The sequence below is a fragment of the Grammomys surdaster genome, unplaced genomic scaffold (assembly GCF_004785775.1).
Source record: "Grammomys surdaster isolate TR1022 unplaced genomic scaffold, NIH_TR_1.0 806, whole genome shotgun sequence".
Taxonomy (NCBI): Eukaryota; Metazoa; Chordata; class Mammalia; order Rodentia; family Muridae; genus Grammomys; species Grammomys surdaster.
In genome coordinates, this window is record NW_021605225.1 from 1,054,360 (window position 1) to 1,077,585 (window position 23,226).

The window sequence follows — 23,226 nt, forward strand, 5'->3', positions numbered from 1 at the left end:
AGAATTTGTTATTATTGTCACTGGCTGCTGCATCACAAGTCTCTTTAAAATTCAACCTAACTGACATATTTATGTGAGTTTTTCAAACTTATCTGAAACAACTATAAATAGCCAAAAAATTGAGATGAAGATAATTAAACAATAGTAATGTTTACAAAACTGATAACTGTTGAATAACTTCTCTACTGAAATGAATATTAATATTGGTGCCAAATAAGTTGTAAAGATAAAAGACCATTTCAGCAAGCTGATATTTGAAGGAACAGAGATAACTCTTTTTTTTCCAGAGATAACTCTTGATGTATGCTTTTCCCCTGTAGTCACTTGAAAATTATTTGATTTAAAATACTTTTAGAAGCACATAAATGTTTTAGTGCTTTTGAAAACATTAGCCAAAATTTTGATTATTATTTAGAAAATAAAACTAAACAGTGAACTATAACCGTTTACTACCATTTATTTAATAGAACCTATAGTTCCCAACTGTGATTAAAAGTAGTTACAAATCACTTATGTTTACATGCCAGTTAAATCTGCACTCAAAGTGGAGGCCCCTAGATTTCTACTCTGTCACCTACGTGTTTTTCCATCATCGGGATTCAGACCTAAGATACCAAATGGAGGATGTTTACAATGAAACTACCATCAAATTACCAGATGCTAAGTTGTATAAACAATGCTTAGATTTGTACAACGAGAAGCCATGCAGTGAATGGAAAGATGAGTAAATTAAAATAGAGGTCGGAAGAGAGAGGGTTAGCCTAGCTTACGTAATGATTCTGACTACCTTTGTCTTCTCATTGGCAGCAATGTGGGGGTCCCGCTGATGGAAGTGTTGTTTTAGGGAATGTTAAATGTAAAATGTCTCCTACTCATGTGTTTGAATACTTGGTCCTCGTTTTAAGTTGTTTGGGGAAGGCTGTGGAGCCCTTGCTCGGTGTGGTAGGCGCCCTGGTAGTTCTTGAGGACTTCTGCAAGGTCTCTCTACTTCATGACCTCTGAGCTGTGAACAATAGGAGAGTTAAACCCTTTGCACCCTGGAGGAGCTGCTTTCCCACAACCCTCAATGCCTTCCACCAGGATGGTCTGAAACCCTCTGAAGCGCGAACCCAGTTAAAACTCTCCTTCCTCAAGGGGCTTCTCACAAGTATTTGTTGCAATCTGAACAAAGTAAAAGAATAGGAAAAATACAAATATTTCCCAATCTCATTTTGCTTTAAGTTATATAGAATTCTTATTTTCTTTTTAAAATTGATTCAGTGATGGTTCTTGCTTATTTCACCATTACCCTGTGTGATGGTTTCTATATGCTTGGGCCAGGGAGGGGCACTGTTAGGAGGTACGTCCTTGTTGGAGTAAGTGTGTCACTGTAGGAGTGGGTGCTAATACCCTCGCCCTAGCTGCCTGGAAGTGAGTATTCTGCTAGCAGAATTCAGATGAAGATGTAGAACTCTCAGCTCCTCCTGTACCATGTCTTCCTGGATGCTGCCACGTTCCCACCTTGGTAATGGACTGAACCTCTGAACCTGTAAGCCAGTCCCATTTAAGTGTTATCCTTATAAGAATTGCCTTGGTCATGGTGTCTGCTCACAGCAGTAAAACCCTAACTAAGACACCCTGGCAATGCAGATCTTGGTAAGTGTTCGTTCATCCACTCTGTCCCTGCTTCTTCCTTCTAATTTCTAGTCAGTCTGCAAGACTCCAAGGGTCTTTCCTACTCAGTGGCTTTGTCTACCTGGAAAGGCAAACAAGCCTGGTGATGAAGTTGAATCATGTGTCTCTGAATTTAAAGAGGCCTGCTGCTGGCCATGTGCAAACAATATCCCCTTAAGAATAAACTTCCCACAGCTTTAATTTTTAAAGTTGCTATCACGATCAAGAACTACTCTGAAGGCAAGGCACTGACTGGAACAGAATGAACAGTTTCTCATTAAAGTTGGGTAGAGTAGATGTCTGGAATTCCAGTCCCAGTCTCTCTGCTATTCTGAAAGGCTGAGGCAGGAGAATTATCAGAAATTTGAAGTCATCAGACATTGTGAGTTCTATGCCAGCCAGTAATTTTTCTTTGTAAGTTCTTTAAATTTCTTTAATATTTTCCACGTTTTCTCCTTTTAGAAAGAACCACACTTAGGTGGGTGGTGGCAGTGCCTTAAATCCCAGCACTTAGGAGGCAAAGCCAGGCAGATTTCAGAGTCTACAAAGTTCCAGGATAACCAGGGCCACACAGAGAAACCCTGTCTTAAAAAACAAAAACAAACAAACAAAAACAGGGTGAAAAACCAATTAATTTACTAAATTCAAACACCAAAATATAAGGAAATCTGAAAGTTATTTCCATAGTGATTTCAAATAGCTTTCCTCACTTTTTCAGAAGATATGTTTTGCCAACTACTCAGTTGTATAGATCCACTGCTTAAGCTTATAAGAGTTTGATCTGTGCTAGCACTGATATAGTTTGGAACATGTGTGTAGTTTTCTGATAATTTTTTATTTCTTATAATTCTCCTACCTCAGCCTCTCAGAGTAGCAGAGTGTGGTAAAACATGCCATGGTTTAAATCATTAAGTCAGACTCTGTAAATAATTTGTGAAAGATGAATTTATTGATGAGTTAAACCACGTAAACAGCTTTGCCAAGCCTATTAACAAAATGAAAAGTTACTCTGGCTTTCTCTTAATGCATTCTAGTGCAGGGCAGTCCCCTGGGATAGTGAGGCACAGTTTTGAGCTCCAACCCAACCCCAGAGGTTCCACTTGACTAGGCTTTCAGAGCAGCCTTGTGCTTTGTGAGAAGAGGTCAGAACCCCTCCATTGACACTAATGGACCATTTTATGCAAAACTGTTCATTTTCCAAAAAGGACCATGTCCAACTGGTGGAGTTGGTCACAAATATCACTTCATTAAATGAGTACTCTTCATGCATAGCCTTCTCCCCTTCAGTAGAGTGGATGCTGTAAGCGATGCTTTGGTACCCAAGAAGGAGGCTGTTCAACTCTACTGTGTAAATCCAATAGCACGTTCCAGTCTCTGCACACAGACAATGCCATGCTGACACTGAGACACAGGTGAACACAAAATTTGCCTCTGCTTGTCCCTGCGTTACGTCCTCCTCTGCAGCTGGATAGTGCACACAGTTTTAGGAGTTCAGGCCCACAGGAAAGCTCCTTAGAGCTTCCGTCCCCACATGAATACTTGTTTATTCTTTCCCACATTTTCAAAGCGGCAAATGATGCGGACTACGGCAGTGTGCACCGTGAGACTCACATGTTACCGTTTCCGAACACTGTAACCCTGGAGACCAACACCAGCTGAGCACACACTCTCAGTTCCCGAGAGCATGCTTGTACTGTGAAATCTCTTCAACCACGTGACAAATCCAAAGACAAGCCAGCGTGAAGAAAGGGAGGTAGTTTCGTCTGAAAAACAAGGAGAAATGGGGCTTATTGAGGTTCAGGAGGCAGAATGGAAGGAATAGACTTAGACATTGCTTATGACACAGTAAAAATTCTTGATGCACTTTTGAACTTTGGGCCAGTCCACTTTCCCCATGTTATCTTCCTTGGTCTAGGTCTGTGTGCCTAGCAAAATGCCATAGTTTCTTTTCTATATAAATGGTGACTCTGCTTTTCCTGTCAGGACATCATACTCATTTTGATTTTTGCATCAAATCTGGTAATGTCACATTTAAAAGAATGTTAACTTTAAACCCTTCGACCTCTTCAAATATTAAAATTTTAAAACGTGTTCTTTGCCTTTAAGAATGCCCTGACCAGCGGGTTGTGAAAGGTCTGGTTTGCTGTGATTTGCACAACCCAAGACTGCTCAGAGCTCAGCTGCACCAGCCTCATTTCCATAAGCATCATGTGGTGTTACAGAAACCACATTTCGCCAAGCTGTCAACGATACAGCCTTCTCTTTGCTAAACAGACTCCCATTAAAACTGTCTGCACAATTTGTCAGTTAAATGAGGTACAAGAGGGACGCTCTATTTGCCCCTAATTAGCTGTGCAGACTACCTTTGTCTGTTTGATTAAGCATTCACATTATCAATTTTGTTTAATCTGATTCATTTCACACACCTCCCCTGGGACCCAGCCCATACGGTTAACTAATCTCTGATATCATCTCTCATATCAGTGATCGTACCCCCAGAACACTCTACCCGCAGGCACACTCAACAGAGGGGAGGCAGTCTGGGGAGGAACAGGAATAGCACTTGGGAACTTAGCTGAGCCCTCATGTGCTTAGCTTTAAGCAGGAAACAGATTCTTCTTCCTTGCTGCCATCTTTCTGCCTTCAGCCATCCACTCATTTGTACATAGCTGCCATTCACAAATCTAGAAAGTAAACTGTCTGCCTAGTATGCACTAGAGACTGTGCTGGGGCACAGAGGAAGGCAAACTGTATGATAAGGCCCCTTCTTGTCATTGCTTATTATCAAGTTTTGTTGAGTGCTGGGAAACCATCACACTCAGCATACTCCTCTGTGAGGTCAGTTTTTCTAGGATCCATTCAGATGGTCTATCAAACCACACTCCCATGAACTTTAGCGGGAAGCATGACAGTGTATGATCACAACAGGAAAGATAGCCTGCCCACCTACTCCAAACTTAGAAAAGTGGGTAGCAATGGTAAAGGAGGAGGTTGGGGGATTAGAATCTGGTGATGACTCAGTTTGGTGAGTTCACTGTACCTCACTGTGGTTCTAGTTATACCTCAGTAAAACTGCACTAGTTAAGATCTAGTCTGCACCTTCAGAGAGCTAAGCAACATCTTTAGCAGAGATGGCATTAAATACTAAAGGAGCTCAGATGAAGGATTTTGAAAAAAGAAGGGGATTGTGTTAATTGAATGGGAAGTATATATCTATCTTGAGATGGGAGTAGTAAAAGATGTGGAAGTATTCATGGGTCATAAAATACCTGTATTCTTCAAAACCAATGCTAACCCTTACACTGATTGCAGCTATACACTGACTGAGATGTTGCACGATCGAGGAGACCTTACTCTGATGGAGAATAACCCTGATTGAGATTGCATTCTCTGAAACTCATCCTCCCTAAAGGGCTTTGCTATTGGCAGGTAATAAGCTCTTGACAGAAAGTGGGAATCTGGGAGTTGGATGTGGGAGGCTTTCGAAGTCATCCAGTGTAATATATTGTATCTGGGAATCTCCCGGACCAGAAATTCTTGTTAAAAAAGAAATTGTAACGATTCTGCACAGAGTCCTTTACAACTACCACTGTTCTGTAAAAGCTGTGCATTAACAACTTTTTTACAAATATCTAACAAGAAGCAACATGAGGAAGTTTTGCTGGTTCGTGGGTCAAGGATACACTCATCATGTCTGGGAAGGCAGGACAACAGGCAGCAGGAGGCTGTTTGCTCACAAGTTTGGGAATCAAGAAGGAAGGAGAAATGTCTGTCAAACACTCAGCACTTAGTCCTCACTTAGTCCTCTCTGGAACTGCCTCCATAGACACTCCCAAAGGTGTGTCTCCCTAGCCTCTTTTACATCATTGTTTTATAGAACTTTAAATGAGCTACTAACGAAGACTAACTATTGCATTTGCCTTCCTCTGTTTGGTCAGTTCTTACAAGTATATGCTAAGTGAACTCTGCTCCACAGAACTTGCATTCCAACACCAGTGAGTAGATTGCTGTAGGAAAAAGATTTTCTGTTGCTTGCTTAACTAAATGTAGAGATGCCTTTAATGCCCAACCTGAGCTTTCCTTGTCCAAACATAAAATCCTCTTGATTTTCAGCAGGTTCGACATATGGCAGCTTCCATGTCCTTCTTCAAAACATGCTTTGGTTAGCGACCCTTCCTTCCACACCAAGATCACCAGAACCGAGCCCAGCCTCTTCACAGGTTTCTGGTAGATGGAAATAGGAAAAAGATTCTTCACAATCGTATGAATGTGCACCTAGCCCAGGCTGGCTCTTAAGGAGCTCACTGCCAGAGAATGCATGACTCCCAGGGTTGTTCATATGTCGCTTTGGTCATGTCTGGTCACTCTGGGTGACTCATTATGTGACTTATGTTGATCCCGTTTACGTAGGGTCCTATTAGTATTAGCCCTTATTTTAATTTGCAGATTGAGGCCTCGCTCTTACCTTTCGGCTTTGTGTTGTCTCCCAATTTCACAGGGACAACATCACTGTCTCTACTTAGGTCACAGATTAAAATAGTATAAATAAACACAACAGTAGGTAAGAGAGCCACTGAGGTTTCTAAAATGATTACAATTGCCACTAATATAGATTAATTAGGTGTGACAAACACTATCGTGTTTTACATCTTATTACATTAATATCCAAAAATCTCTACTTATTATTGTTAGCATCAGACTATTGATGAGAAAACTGAGAGTAGGAAACATCCACCATAAGGAATGTAGTTCTGCTGAGTGTGGTAGCCCATAACGGCAATCAAGCATTTGGAAAGCTGAAAGAGGAGGATTGTGAGTTGGAGGCTAGCCTGAGCTGCACAGCAACAAGTTCTTACCTCAAACCATGAGAGCAACAAAAGAGTGAAAGTAAGAGAATGTGGTTAATGCCAGTTTTGGTGGTAATCTAAGTACTCAAGGAGCAAAAGCAGAGGTACTGTGAGTCAAGGATAACCTGGGCTACAAACGGAGATTGTCTAGAGAAAGCAAACAATAGTGAACAAATAAAAACAAAAGAATGTAGTGTATGATTGTGTATGGGGCTACGGGGTTGAATTAGTGGTAGGACATATGTTTAACATAAGTGAGGTTGTGGTTTCAATCAGCAGTAAATAATAAACAAACAAACAAATAATAAACTGGGTGGAGCTAAAGTTCCAGGAACTGGCTGATGCCTGAGCCCAATTCACCAAGCACCTTTCTGTTTCCAGTGTCTTTCTTCTGTAAGGATAAAGAATTACTCAGAGATAATGAGGGAAATGAGAGAAGCTTCCACAACCTTTGGGCCTCTGGGCGCTTGTTCCTTAGTGCCTCACACCCGAGAGGGATCTCAGATCTACATGCCAAATCTGTGATATTCTTTCAAGTCTTACTATCATTTCAGGGCTTCACGTCCTATCTTATTTTTTATCTCACTTCTTATTTTCTTTCCCTTTCCCTTTCTTTTCTTTTTTCCTGAGCATCGTGTGTGTAAAATCTCTCTGGGGATACTTCAAGTTTTTGTTTATAACTACCTTGTAGAATCCCATAAGCACATCTTTCCGACTTATTCTTCAGTTTCTCCAGTGTTAAAAGTTTGGGTTGCCTCCAACTCTACTATCATAAACAAGGCCACAGGAAACAGGGAGACATTATACTGAGAGGAAAGAAAAAACCACAGAAAAGAAAGGAAAACACTGCACCACCTCACAGTTGCAATACACACAGTCAGACTCACAAGTGAAACAGTGTGGAACTAGGGTTGCTGGAGGTTGAGGTGCAGAAACCAGAGGTTGTGGGTCAAGGGATACAAAGTTCCCATAAGGCAGGAGGAGTGAACTCTGGAATCCTAAGGCAGAGCCTGGTAACTACAAATAACACTGCAAAATACAGTTACATAGTAGACCTTAAGTTCGTTACACACACACACACACACACACACACACACACACACACACAGAGAGAGAGAGAGAGAGAGAGAGAGAGAGAGAGAGAGAGAGAGAGAGAGAGAGAGAGTCAGTGCATATTCTAAATAGCATGCAGTAGTGATCCTCACAATGTCTCTCCATATCAAAATGTCTATCCTGAAATTATAATTTTATGTATTCACTGTACAAATAAAGCTGGAAGAAAAAGAAATATAGTCTAATGGTTAAAATCAAACATGGAGATGTATGCTATGATTAAATTTTCTCCCAAACATATGTCCATATAAACATTTTGTATAATTTCTACTGTAATATATACTGTATATACATTACCATAAGGAAAATGAATTGTATGTAGAATAATGTGTACCAATCTTCATATATTGATACCAACTTTTGTTTTATTTGGTGATGGTTGGCATGCTACACTGGCACCCTACCTCAGAACTACATTTCTAGTTCTTCATGTTTTGAGCTCTTATCATTTAGTCCAGACTAGCCAAGGCTGTCCTTGAACTCAGAATCTTCCTTTTTGCCTTGGCTTTTCAGTGTCAGGGTTACTGTCATATGCCACCATACCCTCTCTAAATACTTTTTTTTTTAAACTGAAGAAGGCTGAACACAGTGGCGCATGCTTTTAATCTCAACACTTCTGAGACAGAGGCAGGTGGATTTCTGCGAGCTGGAGGTTAGCCTAGTCTATGTAGTGAGTTTCAGGACATCCAGAATTACATAGAGAGATCCTGTCTCGAAAAAAAAACAAAGTTAATTAATTAACTAATTAATTAAAGCCATGCGGCGATAAGCCAAATATGTTAGCATATATTTATGTATTTTGCAGATTTTTGAGATAAGTTAAATTCATCAATAAGTGTTTGTAAATGTTAAAATAAGTTAAGACCAAGGTACTTACTTACCTCAACCTGGTGGATAGGAATCTCTCTGTCTAGGCAAGGCATGGATATTGTAGGCATGGATAGATGAGTGTTCATCTGTTCCTCTCCTTACAAATCTTGTTTCACATTTAGAAACTTTTGGTTTTTGCCAACGTGAGGGGTGTGAAGTTGTTCATATTATGCTTGCACATGTGCTAATTGATTCGAACATCTGTTCTTGTTAGTCATTTGTGGGTTTCCTTCTGTAAAATGACTTTTCAGCTCTTACTCTACTTTCCTGTTTAGTTTCTTATGCTCAAAGGATGCAAAGCTTCATGTAGACACACAGAACAGTTTTATGAGTTGCTTTGCACAGCAGAATAGATGTGAATAAAAAGTATGTACTTAACCTTCAAAACTTTTAAGAGAATAAATTTTCCTTACATAAAACTGCAAGTGAGATGATACACATGGTAGCTAGTTTGATTTCATCATTCCATGCTGTAATCATGTGCCTAAACATTGCACCCTACATCTATAATTATTTTTCAGTTAAAAATTCTATTAACAGAGACCAGAAAGATGATTCAATGGCTCAGCAGCTAGGAGTGTGGACAGCTCTTGCAGAGGACCTGGGTTTGGTTCCTATCATCCGCATGGCAGCTTACAACTACCTAGAACTCCAGATCCAGGGGATGTGATGCCCTCTTCTGGCCTTCATGGAATCCTGCATACATGTAATACACATAAATACATATGGTGCACATAAATACATGTGGTATCCATAAACTCAGTCAAGCAAACACATGTTCACATAAAATAAATAAATCTTTAAAATAATACTAGTAATAAAAATGTTAAAGAGTATTTTGTGTGTTTTATGATTATTTCCCATTAATCCTTGTCCATATACAGAAAAGAAGAGTAGGAAAGTCCCTCATAAAAGTCTGTCTACCTTCTCTGTGACCATGCCTCATGGAGATCCATTTGCCATTCTTGACTCTCCATCTCCATGGTAGACTCTACAATTTCAGAGCATCCTACCCTCAGCAATCTTTTCTAGTCATCCATCTTTCTATGTTTTAAATTCTGGAGTAAGAATTCCATCTTCTATCCAAATGAGAAGCATCATAGACTCCTTTGGCCACATTTTATTATTCACTTCTATCTGATAAAGACATCTACACCTATCTAAATCTCTCCTCCCACTATTCTATTCCAGTGCTCTCTACCCATTGTTCTTGCTCTCAAATGATCCTCTAAATCCATCTATCTCAAGGCTCCCAATTCACATCATCCCTACATTGCCATCAGGGCTCATTTCAAAGAACATGTGTAATTTATTCTTGGAAAAAAAAGGAATAGATTCTAAAGATAGCTGGTGATGACAACTGCAGAAAAAATATGATCCATTAAGGACCGTGGCACTGTCACATTAAAAAGGGTAATAAAACCCAGTGTTGTGTAACCTTACCACAATTAGAACATATACACAGTCTTGTTGGACCCCAAGATCAATTTTTAAACACTATTCATTGTATATTGTTCACTACAGAAGAAAATTCAAATGTCTTTGCAAACTATCTGCAACCATCCCTTCCAGGCCATTCACTTGTAAACATTCTCAAGTCTTCAAATACGCTTTCTTTTAAGTTTCCAAACATCTGTCTTTTGCAGTCTGTCTGTCTGTTCTTCCAAACTGACCCTCAACAGCCAGTGAACTGTTTCCCATTCTTACACTTTTGTACATTCTAGAAACACATCTAAGAGTCTTTGGCTCTGACTTCTTTTGTTAGATATATGAAAGAGATATAAATGGGTTCAACTAAGGGAAACAAAGCCCTAACTAGGCATCTCTTGCTACCACTGAAATCTCCAGTATCAGAAATAGGTTGCATCTAACTGAATTTTTGGCCAAAGAGGCCCCATGGAAACCCCTAACTCAAGCTATTACCAAGGCTATTTGTTGTTCTCCACAAACTGGTGGTAATCTCCTATTGCTGAAGGCAACACATACATATATTATTAAACACAGAAAAACTGAACTGATGTATATTTAGAGCTTTACCCCTAGTGACTAGTATTCAGGGTACTGGAAGGTAATCTGCATGCTCAAGAAAGGTAAATACCAACGCAGCTACCAAACCTTCAATCTACAATGGTGACAAGACTGTACTGTAGGCTGGTACCATAGTGGCACAAAGTATGTGAGAGAGAACCAATCATGAACTATCTGATTGGATTTAAGGCTCACTCCACAAGGTAGAACCCATGCCTGACACTGCTTGGGTGGCTAAGAACCTGAGACTAGATAAGCTATAGGCCTAGAGAAAAATCAAATACTTCTGTTCTGCTAAAGAGTTATAGCAATCAAATGACTCCAAAAGATACTCTGTTAGACTCATAGACTAGTGTCCTACTTAGCTATCATCAAAGACGCTTCTCCTACAGTAGATAGGAACAAATACAGAAACCCAGAGTTGAACACAGTGTGCAGAGAGAGGAGACTTTGGAACACTCAGATTTAAATGGAATGATTTTACTCAGCATCTCCCCTCAGGGCTCAGGGGGCTATACAGAAGAGGAGTCACAAAGATGGTAAGAGCCAGTGAGGAGGATGACACAAGGAAACTGTGCTTCAAACACATCAGGACTGACATATATGAACTCACAAAGACTGTTCCAGCATGCACAGGGTGTGTACAGGTCCAAGCCAGACGAGGTCCGATCACTGAGAGGTGGCAGTGGACCCAAGGTTCCATTTACAAGCAAGAAGATATCTCCAGTTGACAACTGCTTACAAAGGAAAAACTGTTTTCAATGGAGCCTCACTGTGTATACAAACTACACTTAAGGGTAGCCCTCATGCCCAACAGTAAAGGTCAACCCAAACTCATCAATATATTTGGAGATTTTTTTTTTTAGGGGAGAAGGCTCATATACCTTTGTTTGTGTATTAATTTTTATTTAAACTCATTCGTTTTCTTGTTTTTGTCTTATAGTTTTGAATTTTGATTTTTTGAATGAGTTTTGGTTGTGTGGGGGGGGTGTCTGTGTCTATGCACATGTGTGTACATGTGTATGCATGTGTAAGTTTCTTATGGTTTTTCTTTGATGTCTTGATAAATATTTTTTAAATTCTGGTTTGTACTTTTTTTAGTTTGTCTTTTTTTCTTCTAAAGAAAGAGACAAAGGAAACATCGAGTTGGATGGGTAGGGAGGATCTGGGAGGAGATGAGGGAGGAAAAATTGTGACCTGAATATATTTTATGAAAAATTTTATTTTTAATAAAACAGTAAACATTTTGTTTGAACATTAAATTATAACATAGTTATCCAATATGCATTTGTTGGAAAATCTAAGTAACTTAACAAAAATAGGTTTCCCATTCCTTGGTTGGAATGACTAAAAGATAGGCTCAGCTAAGGATATTAAAAACAGTGTTTTGAGATCACTTAAGCCCTGAGTGGAGTTTTATTCACATACTCTTTCTTTGTGCTTTCCTAATATGCACTCATAGGTTTTAATTTTTAATTTAAATCTTTCAAGACCTCTTATTTCCCAATAAACAAACTGACTGATTTACACTTAGGGCTGCCACCAACTCAATACTTCGACCTCGTGAATCATTTGATTGTTCTTCCTGGTATTAAACTTCTGTGAATAAACATAGAGCATAATGTTTACAAGCAGCCAGGAACATCTGGCTTGCAGCCTTAATAAATCCAACCTTAAATTTTATAATTTTAGTATGTATCAGAAGAGGTTATCTTTCTACAGACCCTCTTACAACATTGTGACATAATCATAAGTAGAATTTATTTTTTTTAAGTTTGAATAAAAAATAGTCTGTGTTGCCTTTAATATAGATTTTTGTAAATGGATCATTTATAAACTTTGAAAACTTCATAGCAGTGGCTTAAGCTAATCAACCTCTCATTAGCATGAATACACTTGTTAATGGCTGCAGACACTCGGTTTCGGGGGTCATTCTGACTCATTACTTTCTTTCCTTGGGTGCTATTAAGTATCAATACGTATGCTCATTGGTGTTGCCATCAGTTTTATATCAATCTAATTAGTATCCCTATATGTAATCACATTAATTAGAAAGGATATCAAGTTTCAGAGATGAAATTTTTATTCTCCTTCATGGTGTTTGGCTCAAGGACAGCAATTCTGGATAAGTACAAGAGTATAAATTAATCCTTTCAGGAGCAGCAGATTCTGGGAAGCAGCCCATGCTCCAGCCCCTTGGTGAATAAAGCAATCTCACAGGGGTGTCTTTACCTTATCATATGTTGGGAGACACAAGAAAAGAAATTGTACAGATATACTGACAGACACACAGACAGAGAGACAGACAGACAGACAGACACATGCACGCATGCACACACACACACACACACACACAGACACACACACACAAACACACACACTTGCCAGAGCATACATGCAGACTCAGAGGACAACTTGCAGGTGGGTGTTGGTTCTCTTCTCCTATGTAGGTCTTGGGAATCAAACTCTGATTATTGGCTTTAGTAGCAAGTACATTTCCTAGCTGAGGCATTTTTCTGGCCCACTCATCACAAAAAAAAAATTATTGAGAATGTAAAGTAGAATACAAAGAAAACATTTAAGTGACTTTCCATGTTCTCACCTACAGATGTTATTTTTAAATATTTCAGTTAATAATCAAATATTAGGGGGGGTGTTGGGTTTGTTTTCTTGTTTTTTGATTTTTTTGTTTTGTTTTTATTTCATTTTTAAACACATCAATACTGTATCTTCTTTTATTACCTCTCCTGTCACCGAAAGCCTTCTTAGCACCAGAAAGATTTCCTACATTCATCTCCTCTTGGTGTGTGTGACCCGTTGAGTTTCATCTCCGTCCTTTGCGCAGGCATTGCTAAGCGGTTGTTTACTGGAGCGCGGGCAGCTCATCACTTCTACCAAGGACACTGTCTCCCTAGCAACAGCTAAGTGCAAACAGTCCCTCAGGGATGGTAGGACCTCATGGGCCCCCTTCAATAATGATTTCTTCATCCATGATGAAATGCTGATAGGCCCGATCTGTGCAGGTCTCGCATAGATAACCACATGAGGACAATGTCATGTCAAGACTTGCTGCTGCCCATATTCCTGTCCTCTGTCTCTTATGCTTTTTCTGGACCCTCTTCCATGATGTCCCTTGATTCTAGGACAGGATGATAGAGGCATCCCATTAGAGTCAAGCACACCACCATCACTCTTTCTCAGCACTTTGACCAGTTGTATTAACCATACCCTACTGCTGATAGCAATTCTAACAAGCCTCTGCATTTAACCACAGCCCACTGCTGATGGCAACACTAATCTATGGATGTGAATGTAAGTATTTATAAGGCAGTTTGGCAGCATGATCATTTAACAAAACACCACTCACTGGTTTCTACCTAGGGTCAGTGACCTTTCCTGCCAAGGGCTCCTGACCAGATTTTTAATACCAGACATGGTATCTTCCTGTGGTATGGGCCTCAGATCAATCAGAAAGTAGTTACCACTATAACAGTCATATCACTATTATACCAGAATGATCATCTTGACTGGGTCATTATTGAGCTGACAGGATTCATAGCTGGGTAAGACTGTTAAAGTCGTTCTCTCTCAGTAGAGTATTTAGTACCTTTTGGCACTGCTAAAAACAAAACAAACAAAACAAAATAAAACTATTCAGGAGGGAGAAAGTTCCAACTAGTTCCAGATTGATTTCTTTATGTTCCATGACCAAGAGTGGCTGCTATTTATGTTCCTTCTTCTCCTTTAAGCCTTCTGCCAATGCCACCACCTGGTGGACTTTTTAAAAATTATACCTATTTCTCAGTCGATATTTCTTCTAAACAGAAAAATGTCATTAAAGAAAAAGATGTAAAGAAACGAGGCAATACCCATGAGATTTGGTAGTAATGATGTGTACTGTATTACTGAGAAGCATCTGGCTTTATGATGGTCTGTCCTATAGCAAAAACTTACTGTCAGCATATTTGTTAGACCTCACTTTATGAAGCTGAGATTCTCACTTGTAGAATTCATTATATAATATGAATGGAAATAATGTGCACCGTAGATTTTCAAATAGAATTCATCAATTACAGAGTGTGAAATTTTCACCAAATGTAAGAGGGGAAGTAGTTTTGTTGCTATTACACTAAATAATTTATATTTTCAACATACTCTCTATCTTTGGATGCTGCCTGAGAATTAGAATGTGTTCACTCAGGATAGTCACATTGAGTTATAGTTTGAGTGTCAGGACCTTCACACTAAAGACAAATACACAGGAGGAAAAATAAAAATGAGTTTCTAAGTTTATTAGAATAATTAATTCACTCAGTAAATAAAATTCTTACTCACCAGTAGAAGAATATCTGTAGCTCACAGATGTTTCTAGTGATAAAGACTGATGGGAAGTGGTAGGATCGTCTATTCAATCCGCGGTATTCATACCACTCTCGAGTATGAAGGCTCACATCATCACACTGGCACAAGATTCTGAAAAAGGAACTGATAGATAAACAGAAGCTTTGGCTCTTATGCAGAAATTAAGAAGCTGTATACATGTATAGATCTTGTTTTCTTGCTGTATCATATATACAAATTAGTTTAAAAATTCATTATTTTGCATATTCATGAAGTTTCCTTGTCTTCATTTTTGCTTTATTTTACTTCTTTATATTAACTTCATTGCATGTTGATGTCCATGAAATGCATAAAAGCACATTTTGTATATGATGATGTGTCAGAGATTAAAATGCAAATTATAATTAATGCTAAGCATGAATATGGTTTAATGACCATGCTTCTTTCTCTTTTTTCTTTTATGTGGAACAACATTGATAATGATGCATCTTAAAGATGACATCTTGAAATTTGTTCACTGAGTGGTTAACTTTGTAATTTGCATTTTAAAACTGTAAAGCATAAATACGAGATTGTCTCTGTAATGGAGAAGGAATAAGTGTCACTGAAACATTGGAGTCAGTCAGTAAATAATGCTAAGGCCATCAATTTGTGAAGAATAAAAAGATATTTTCATTAATAAGAGATAGTTGTATTATATGACCTGGTATGTGTTGCTAATCTTATAGTTTTGAAGATTGACTTTGGAGAGAAGGAGAAGGTAGGACATTCAATAGATAGAATATTCTAGACATGAACCTTTATATGTTCTTCTACAGTCACCTGTCCTTGTTGTCTTTGTGAAATCTATCCTCTTTGGTAAAACACTAAAGCTCTCTATTTCAGCCACTTGAGAGTAGACAGGTGACTGGCTTCCACTAAGCAGACTCATAAAAGAAATAAGGGGTTTGGAGAAAAGAAAATCTAAATAACTGGTGTGGTAAGGGAGAAATATTGTAAGTTACTCTTAGCAAAAACGGATGCAGTTGGAAAAGCCACACTGAAGTGATATAACCCCTTTCTTCAGTGTAGGATCATGTCTGTCTTCTCATCTTTGGAATTCACACTATCCAGGTATATGATGAGGACCATTCCAACCCGGGAACTAATAATTCAAGGATGGAAGAAAGTCAGTAGGGGAGTCAGTAGGACGGATCATAGGAAAGCAATATGAAGCACTTACTTATGGAGGATCCTGATAATTTTGTCAGTTTGACACTGTGTAGGGTCACCTGAGAAAAGAGTCCCAGTGAGGGCTGTTGAGATAAGGTTGGCCTGAAGGCTCATCTATGGAGGGATTATCCTGATTCCCATAACTAACCTGGGAAACCTTCCGAAGCTCCAGTTAGTTGTTTGATTTTTTTTTAACCAGATGAAAGAGGAATTCTGCTGGACTACTCTATTGTGACCAGTAAATAACACAGTGGTGCCACCAGTGCTGGGTCCCATTGGTGCTTCAGAAACTGCCCTTGAGTAGAGCCATTCTTGTTCATGCCCAACTCCATGTCAGAGGTCTTAGAAGTCTACTAGAGAAAGGATGTGATAGAAACAAAAATCGCAAACACAAGGAAGCAGTTACTATTTTGAGACATCAGATTTGATGATGGCTGGTTTCTTGGTAGTTTATTGTCAAAATCAGGATAGCTGGGAAGCTGTGTGCAAACAGTGCCTTCATAAATCTATCATTTCTTCTTAATCTAGTCCATAACTTTGGTGTTCCCTGGGTTTGGTGAGTACTTTAATTTGAAAAATTGTGACCGCCATACAGCTCTGTAAAGGAAGTCATGATGTGGCAACAGGCAATGCCTATTTGGGAGTTCCACATTTTAAGAATCAGTAAAATGATTAAATTTCTATTTAAAATAACACACAATACCAATCTCCACCATTTCTCCTACTCTGTTTTAGCTACTGATGCTAAGTTAAGCATTTACAGCCCCTTCTTTTATAGTTACTGGGACACATTATTTTTGCTTGTTTTTTAATTTAATAACAGCTCTTCTACAATGGCTGCACTCCAAGTTTTGTCCACCTAATGCCTACTGGGCAGAGTGGGTGACACTATTTGTAGATCCATTAAAGCATTTGGGAGCCTACTGAGTGAAATGCAGTGTTTGAATTATAAGACCATTATCATTAACAATTGGCAGGAGGTAGCTCTTATTTCTCCTGGAGAGATTACAGGGTTTGAAGGATGTTCCTCGTAATCACCATGCTGACCTCACCTAACAGAAGCTTACACTATTAGAAAGAAGTCTGGTGCTAAGCTCCCCAAGGTCTAAGCTTCCCTTCTGAAGAGCGGGACACAGTCTGGGGTGAAGCAATGACATTCATTGCCAAACAAAATGGTTACAGCAGTTGGCAATCATTATCCAGTATATTGCTTCGGGGAATTAACTATGAGAGATGTCATAGAAGAAAGGGGGAAACGGGTCAACTTCATCAGCTCACTAGCCTGCATACACACTCCAGATAACCTATGAATCTATGACCTCTAGATATCTGTATATCTGCACGAGAGAAATTAACTTTGATTACTGTAGTAAATAATAGCAAATATAAGTTACTAAGTACATAAATGTACAACAGGCACTCTATACACTTTTTATCATTGGCATTTTCCATCCTAAAGAAAGTAGACTGGGCTGGGATGTGGTGGCACACTCCTTTAATCCCAGCACTTGGGGGTGGGGTAGGGGGTAGGGGCAGGAGGATTCCTGAGTTTGAGGACAGCCTGGGATAAAAAGAAAAATTCTGTCTTAAAAAAAGAGGAGAGAGAGAGAGAGAGAGAGAGAGAGAGAGAGAGAGAGAGAGAAGGGGGCGGGGGGAGGCGGCTGGGATTGCAATAGGCATAAATGTGGCGCCTTGTTCAGGATTGCATTGTTTTATAATGGCACGAACTGATGCTACAGCTCAGAAGAGGGCTTTCCTGCCATGTGCTGGGCTTCAGAGAAAGACAGAAAGAAAGGGAGAAGGGAAGGAGCACAGACTGAAGGCTGGCTAGACTATGTAACTCCTTTCAAATACAAAGGTTGCTGCACTTTGCATATGTGTACACAAAATTATAATACAGACAAAGAATTTATCATCTAATTAAACATCAAAGAAACAAGTAACTGGAGTACTGACAATGTTTCTAGTGGTAATTCCAAAAGGGTAACTTGTTTGCAAGGGGCCACTTGCCAGACTCCAAAAACAAATACTTGAAGTTCACTAAAGCAGGAAAGAATAAAACACTCCACTGTAGGATGCTTGCTCTTGTTCAAGAGAAATTGGTTATTTATCAACTTTATCCTTTACAATGACTTAACGAAGCAAGTATTATTTAAACAGTTCCATCTCACTTAACAAGGACATAGAGGCTGAAAGGAGTAAGCAATGTGAGGTAGTGAAGCCAGGGTTTAAGGGTCATTTCAGCTTTTAGTCTCAAATGTATTGGCCAGAACTGGAATCTTTCAGATCTCCAAACATAAAGTAGGCCAATGATGCCTAACCGATAACGTTAGCGGGAGTATCACACGTTTGATGCCAGCCATGTCCACAACACTTGATACATCATAGCTTCTCAACAAATGTCATTTCCTTCCAAATCTCTGTCATGTCTTTCTTCTTTTGGGTCTGACTCTTGCTTTCTCGTTTTCTCTCATTCTTTCCTTTTGGTTCATTAGTAGCTGTCCATGTATTGGAAGCGTTACATCTGCAAAGATTAATGGGCTGGCAACCTGCTTTCCAACTGGGGATGGTGCCAGGAGCCAAAAGGATGGTGGCTGGAACCTTTGCCATTCTTGGGATTTCCCTCGACATTTATCCAGGGCGATGCCACTGAAGGTCATTTGGGTATGAAGTATGACTTAGGGAGGCCCTGGGGTGAAGGAAGATCTGTTGCTCTGAAGATCAAAACTGGTCTGATGGCAAGTTCAAGCAAGGCCCTGCAGGAAGTGCTGGTACTCAAAGTGGGATGGCTCCAAGATGGTATTTGGTGACCATGCCATTGTCATAAAGCCCTCATTTAGTTTCATCTGCATGAAACTCAAAGAGCTGAAGCTGAGGCAATATCAGCTGGGCTGCTTCTGTGCTTACTTCTTTCATATCCCCCTTGTCAACAGTTTCAAAGTAAGATGGCCCATTCCGTGCCTGACAAGAAAGGACAGATCACTCTCTCAGATGCTGCTACCAGCAGAGTCAAGGCTGGTACACTCTCGCAGGGAGTCCCTGAACCACAGGTTACTGGCAGGCAGACAAACACTCGCTGACAGCCATTTGTGACCAACTATGAAACACCATCTGCTGTGGTTGGGGGGAGGAACCGCTCCAGGGAGTGAGAGCCATTGTGGACCCCCTTCTCTGTGTTAACTGGAGGCAGCCTTCAGACAGCCTTAAAGGAAAGCCGATTCTGTGCTCTGGAGGGATCTGCCATCCACACTCACACTCACGCAATGTAGAATAACAGTGTTTTCCTAGATGTGAAAACATTTCAAATCCTTCTTTCTATTAAAAAATCGATCATTGAATTCAGATGAACAATCTTTTGAAGCAAATATTATTCAGAACTGAACCGAGCTCCTTCAGAGATTTGAGCCAAACTGTGGTCAGACATGACAAGGACAACAGACTAATCTGATGTTCTCATCCAAGACTTTAAAATAGTCTCATTATTCATCCCCCAGAGGTCGAGCTCACAGCTCTGAAAGGAGTTCTACTTCTGATTCTTGATGTGAGAAGGAAAACACAAATATTTAACCTGAATAATAAAAGATTATTCAGAAGCCAGATATTTTCTGGGAGAGGAGGCTTCCAATCGTTAAGACACTTAAGAAAAAGGCATCTTCTTGCTCATTAACTTTAATAGGGCCCACGGCCGACAATCCATGCCAACTTTTGCTCTCTGAGCGGAAGTCTAAATCCTCATTTTTAGGAGTCTTAATAGTCCTTCGTCATGATTAAGTAATGAGAGCTGCCATCAAAGTATCTGAAGTTTAGCTGATCTTGCATTTATCCTTATAGGTCTAGGGAAGACCATAAAACAAAAATGTCCACATGCCAAATACATAAGCAAAGTGGATGAATAGATATGTCCGTATCCTGACACTTCACAGTAGAGAAACGCCGGTCACTGATGCCATTTGAACTCTGGACTTAACTAAGGGGAAACCTTTCGTACATATTAAAATATCTGACTTCTGTAATGCAGCTCCCAGATGGAATGCCAGTTCAGTATGTCCTCTTTCGAGTTAAGGCCTATTGGAGTGTCCCTTCTTCTCAAAACTTCTTAAGGTAGCTAGGTTGGATTCAGACTACGTGTCGTCCCATGTTAGCTGCTCAGAATAAAACAGGCGCTACTGCTTCAAGGCTGAGAATCCAATAACCACCAAAAAAATAAAAAATAAAAATCCACAGATAGTCTCTGAAATCTATGCCCTGGAGAAAGGGGAGGTAGGGGTAGGATGGCAGCCTGGCTCTGTATGAATCCCGTTACATCAAAATGTGGGTAAGACCTGCTCATGGGAACAAAACATGTCGGTGAGGGAGGATGAGGAAAAGATATTTAAATGTGTGTTCACTTATGACTGTGCAATATGAAAAACAAATCTAAACATTTGTCTGTAGAATCAGGTGATGATTGGCTGTCTGCTGTCTCAAGGGGAGCAGGAAAATGGTCCATGCACCTGCCACCTAATTCAGTTTAAAACCTGACACATTTAGCAAGAGTGGGCTGGCATAATGAAGTTCATTCAGGCTGTCAGTGCGGTCAATAACTTATCCCCAACTGCTTTTGTTTCAGCAGAGGCAGCTCCTCTAATCGGCTGAGGTACTTATTCAAGTAAAATTTATTTTCAGTTGCAAGCCATAATGCCATGGGCACAGGCCCAGCATTGATAGGGTCTTTTGCTCAAGGCTACACTATTGTTAAAGTTTGTGTCTATTGTCTGGGGTCTTTGATCTGTCAAAGATGCTTAACAAGCTGGTTAAAAACTGTTTCAGATAACAGGTGTGTCCTTTGAGAGCATAGAGACATTTTTCCAGCTCCTTTACAGGCCTGGATTGAGGACCGACAGAAATTTACAAGCTGATTGGTGGTGATATATGTAAAACGCGTTTAAAACAAGAAAGTAGAATTTAATGTCTTAACTTCCTTGGTTTCCACAACAAGCAACCTCTTTGAATGAGAGATTTAAGAGACATGTTTGTTTTTGTTATTTTCTGAATCAAATCAACTGTTAAATTATTTGTTCAGTGTACAGCGGAGAGACAGCCAGGAAATCCGGGAGTCGGCTGATGACCTTCCAATGCAATAAAAAAAAAAAAAAAAAAAACTCACAAGTGTTCTAGTCCCCAGAAAGGACCACCCAGCCTCAAGAAGTGACAAGCATGGATTGAAACAGTTGACAACATACTCCTTTTTCTTACTCCAGTGCCAGAAAAACTAAAATTAGAGGTAACGTCACTTCTTCTCGGAGGCCGTTACGCCTTCCCATCAGTTAGTTTCAGAAAATAGCCTGTATTTATTTGAGGGGAAAGAAACTCTCAGCTGCCTCTCTTTTCAAAGCCATCATAAACCGTCTGACTCTCTTTTTTTCTATAGTAGTAATTATGTTTTGGCTGAAGATTAATGGGGGCTAAAAAGGGGGCGGAGCTTGAACCAGAGGACACAGTCAGGTCAGTACCACTGTTCATCTGCTTAAAGCTGCCTCAAGTTCACGGAAACCTCTTTTGGAAACAGTAGAAATTAGAGTGAGCCTTAACTCTGCTTGCATACTTTGGCAAAATGTCCTGAAACAAACATTTAACTTTCTAGATACCTGTAAATTAGTTTAGTAAAGAAGAGGTTAAAATTAAAGTGCTCAAAGTTTTTGTGGGGGTGTCTTCTCTGTGTGTTTGTTGTTTGTTTTGCTTTTTGTTGTTGTTGTTGTTCAAAACAATCTCAACAGGGTCAATAAAATTCGACTAAAGAAGTAGCTCATTAGTCATGGAGGTTTTATACCTAAGAAAAGTTTCTCTGATAGTCTCTCAGAGACAAGATTTACAAAAGGACAGTCAGAAATTCATTTTCAAAAATATTTTCAGTTAAGTTTCTTAGTTCCTGCACTCTCAAAAGGAGGTACAGGAGAAGGAACATGGGTGGTATGTTTAATGCAAGTAGAAGAGCCCTTACAATATCCAAATATCCTCATATATGTAAAAGATTAGTACATTCTAGAGATTGCTTTAATTAATAGATATGGGAAGGGAGGTTCAGTGTATCATTTTCTGGAATGTGACTATTCATACAAAGAAAATGAACAGCTTTTGTCCTTACTGTGCACAGACCTAGAAAGTAATTGCTGGGTAAAGGCACTACACCCGAATACCAGTAAAGAACGTGGACATTTCGACCACTAATTTGTTTCTCTAAGCACCATCTAGAAGCTATCGTTCATCAATAAAGCAAGGGCACTCAAGTCAATGCAATTTAAAATTAAACATAGCACATTTTAAAATATTTTTAATTTTATGTGTTTGAGTGTTTTGCCTGCATGTATATATGTGTACTAGATGCATACCCGGTGCCATGAAAGCCAGAAGGGAGCATCAGATCCCCTGGAACTGGTGTCAGTCAGATGAGAGCTTTCAGATGGGTTCTGGGAACCAGGCCCAGGTCTTCTACAAGGCCAGCAAGATCCCTTACCTGCCTGCTGAACCATCTCTCCAGCTACAAATCAAATGCAATAATACTATAAGTCAATTTAGCTATTGGTTGATATTAGTCACATCAGGTAATTACTTCAGAAGGTCAATTAGCATAAGATGTATGAGTGACTGTCAATAAAGCTTGACCACTTGGAGAGAAGAAAGGGATGAGAGGCAAAGTTGAAAGGATCTCCATGAAGATTCAGGCAGCTTCGAGGAACACCAGTTTGAAGTAAGAAAGAATGAGCTCATAAATCCAGTCATGACACTTAAGAGCAGAGGGCACACTTTGCTCTCTTCCTTGGAAAAGGGAGCTAGTAAATACTGTCCTTCCAACGTTTCGAGGCTTCTCCGGAATGTTACTCAGGAAGAGGCAGCTGCTCTCAGCATAGCACATAGAAGTGGCTCCTTCAGGCTAATGAGGTTCTTTATCTTCAGCTAAGTTATCACCTCACTTTCTAAATATTACCCAGGGTGTTATGGGCTAATGGCCTCTGTTCAAATGTAGTTATGCATTTTTTAACAAAAATTAACGTATTCAGAGCATGATTGTGTACTATATGGCCGTGTAATCTCAAAGAAAAACTACAGTTTGTGTTTTACCGCACACAAAATTTGAGTATCCTTTAAAGCTTCTTCTGCTTCTCCTTCTCCTTCTCCTCCCCCT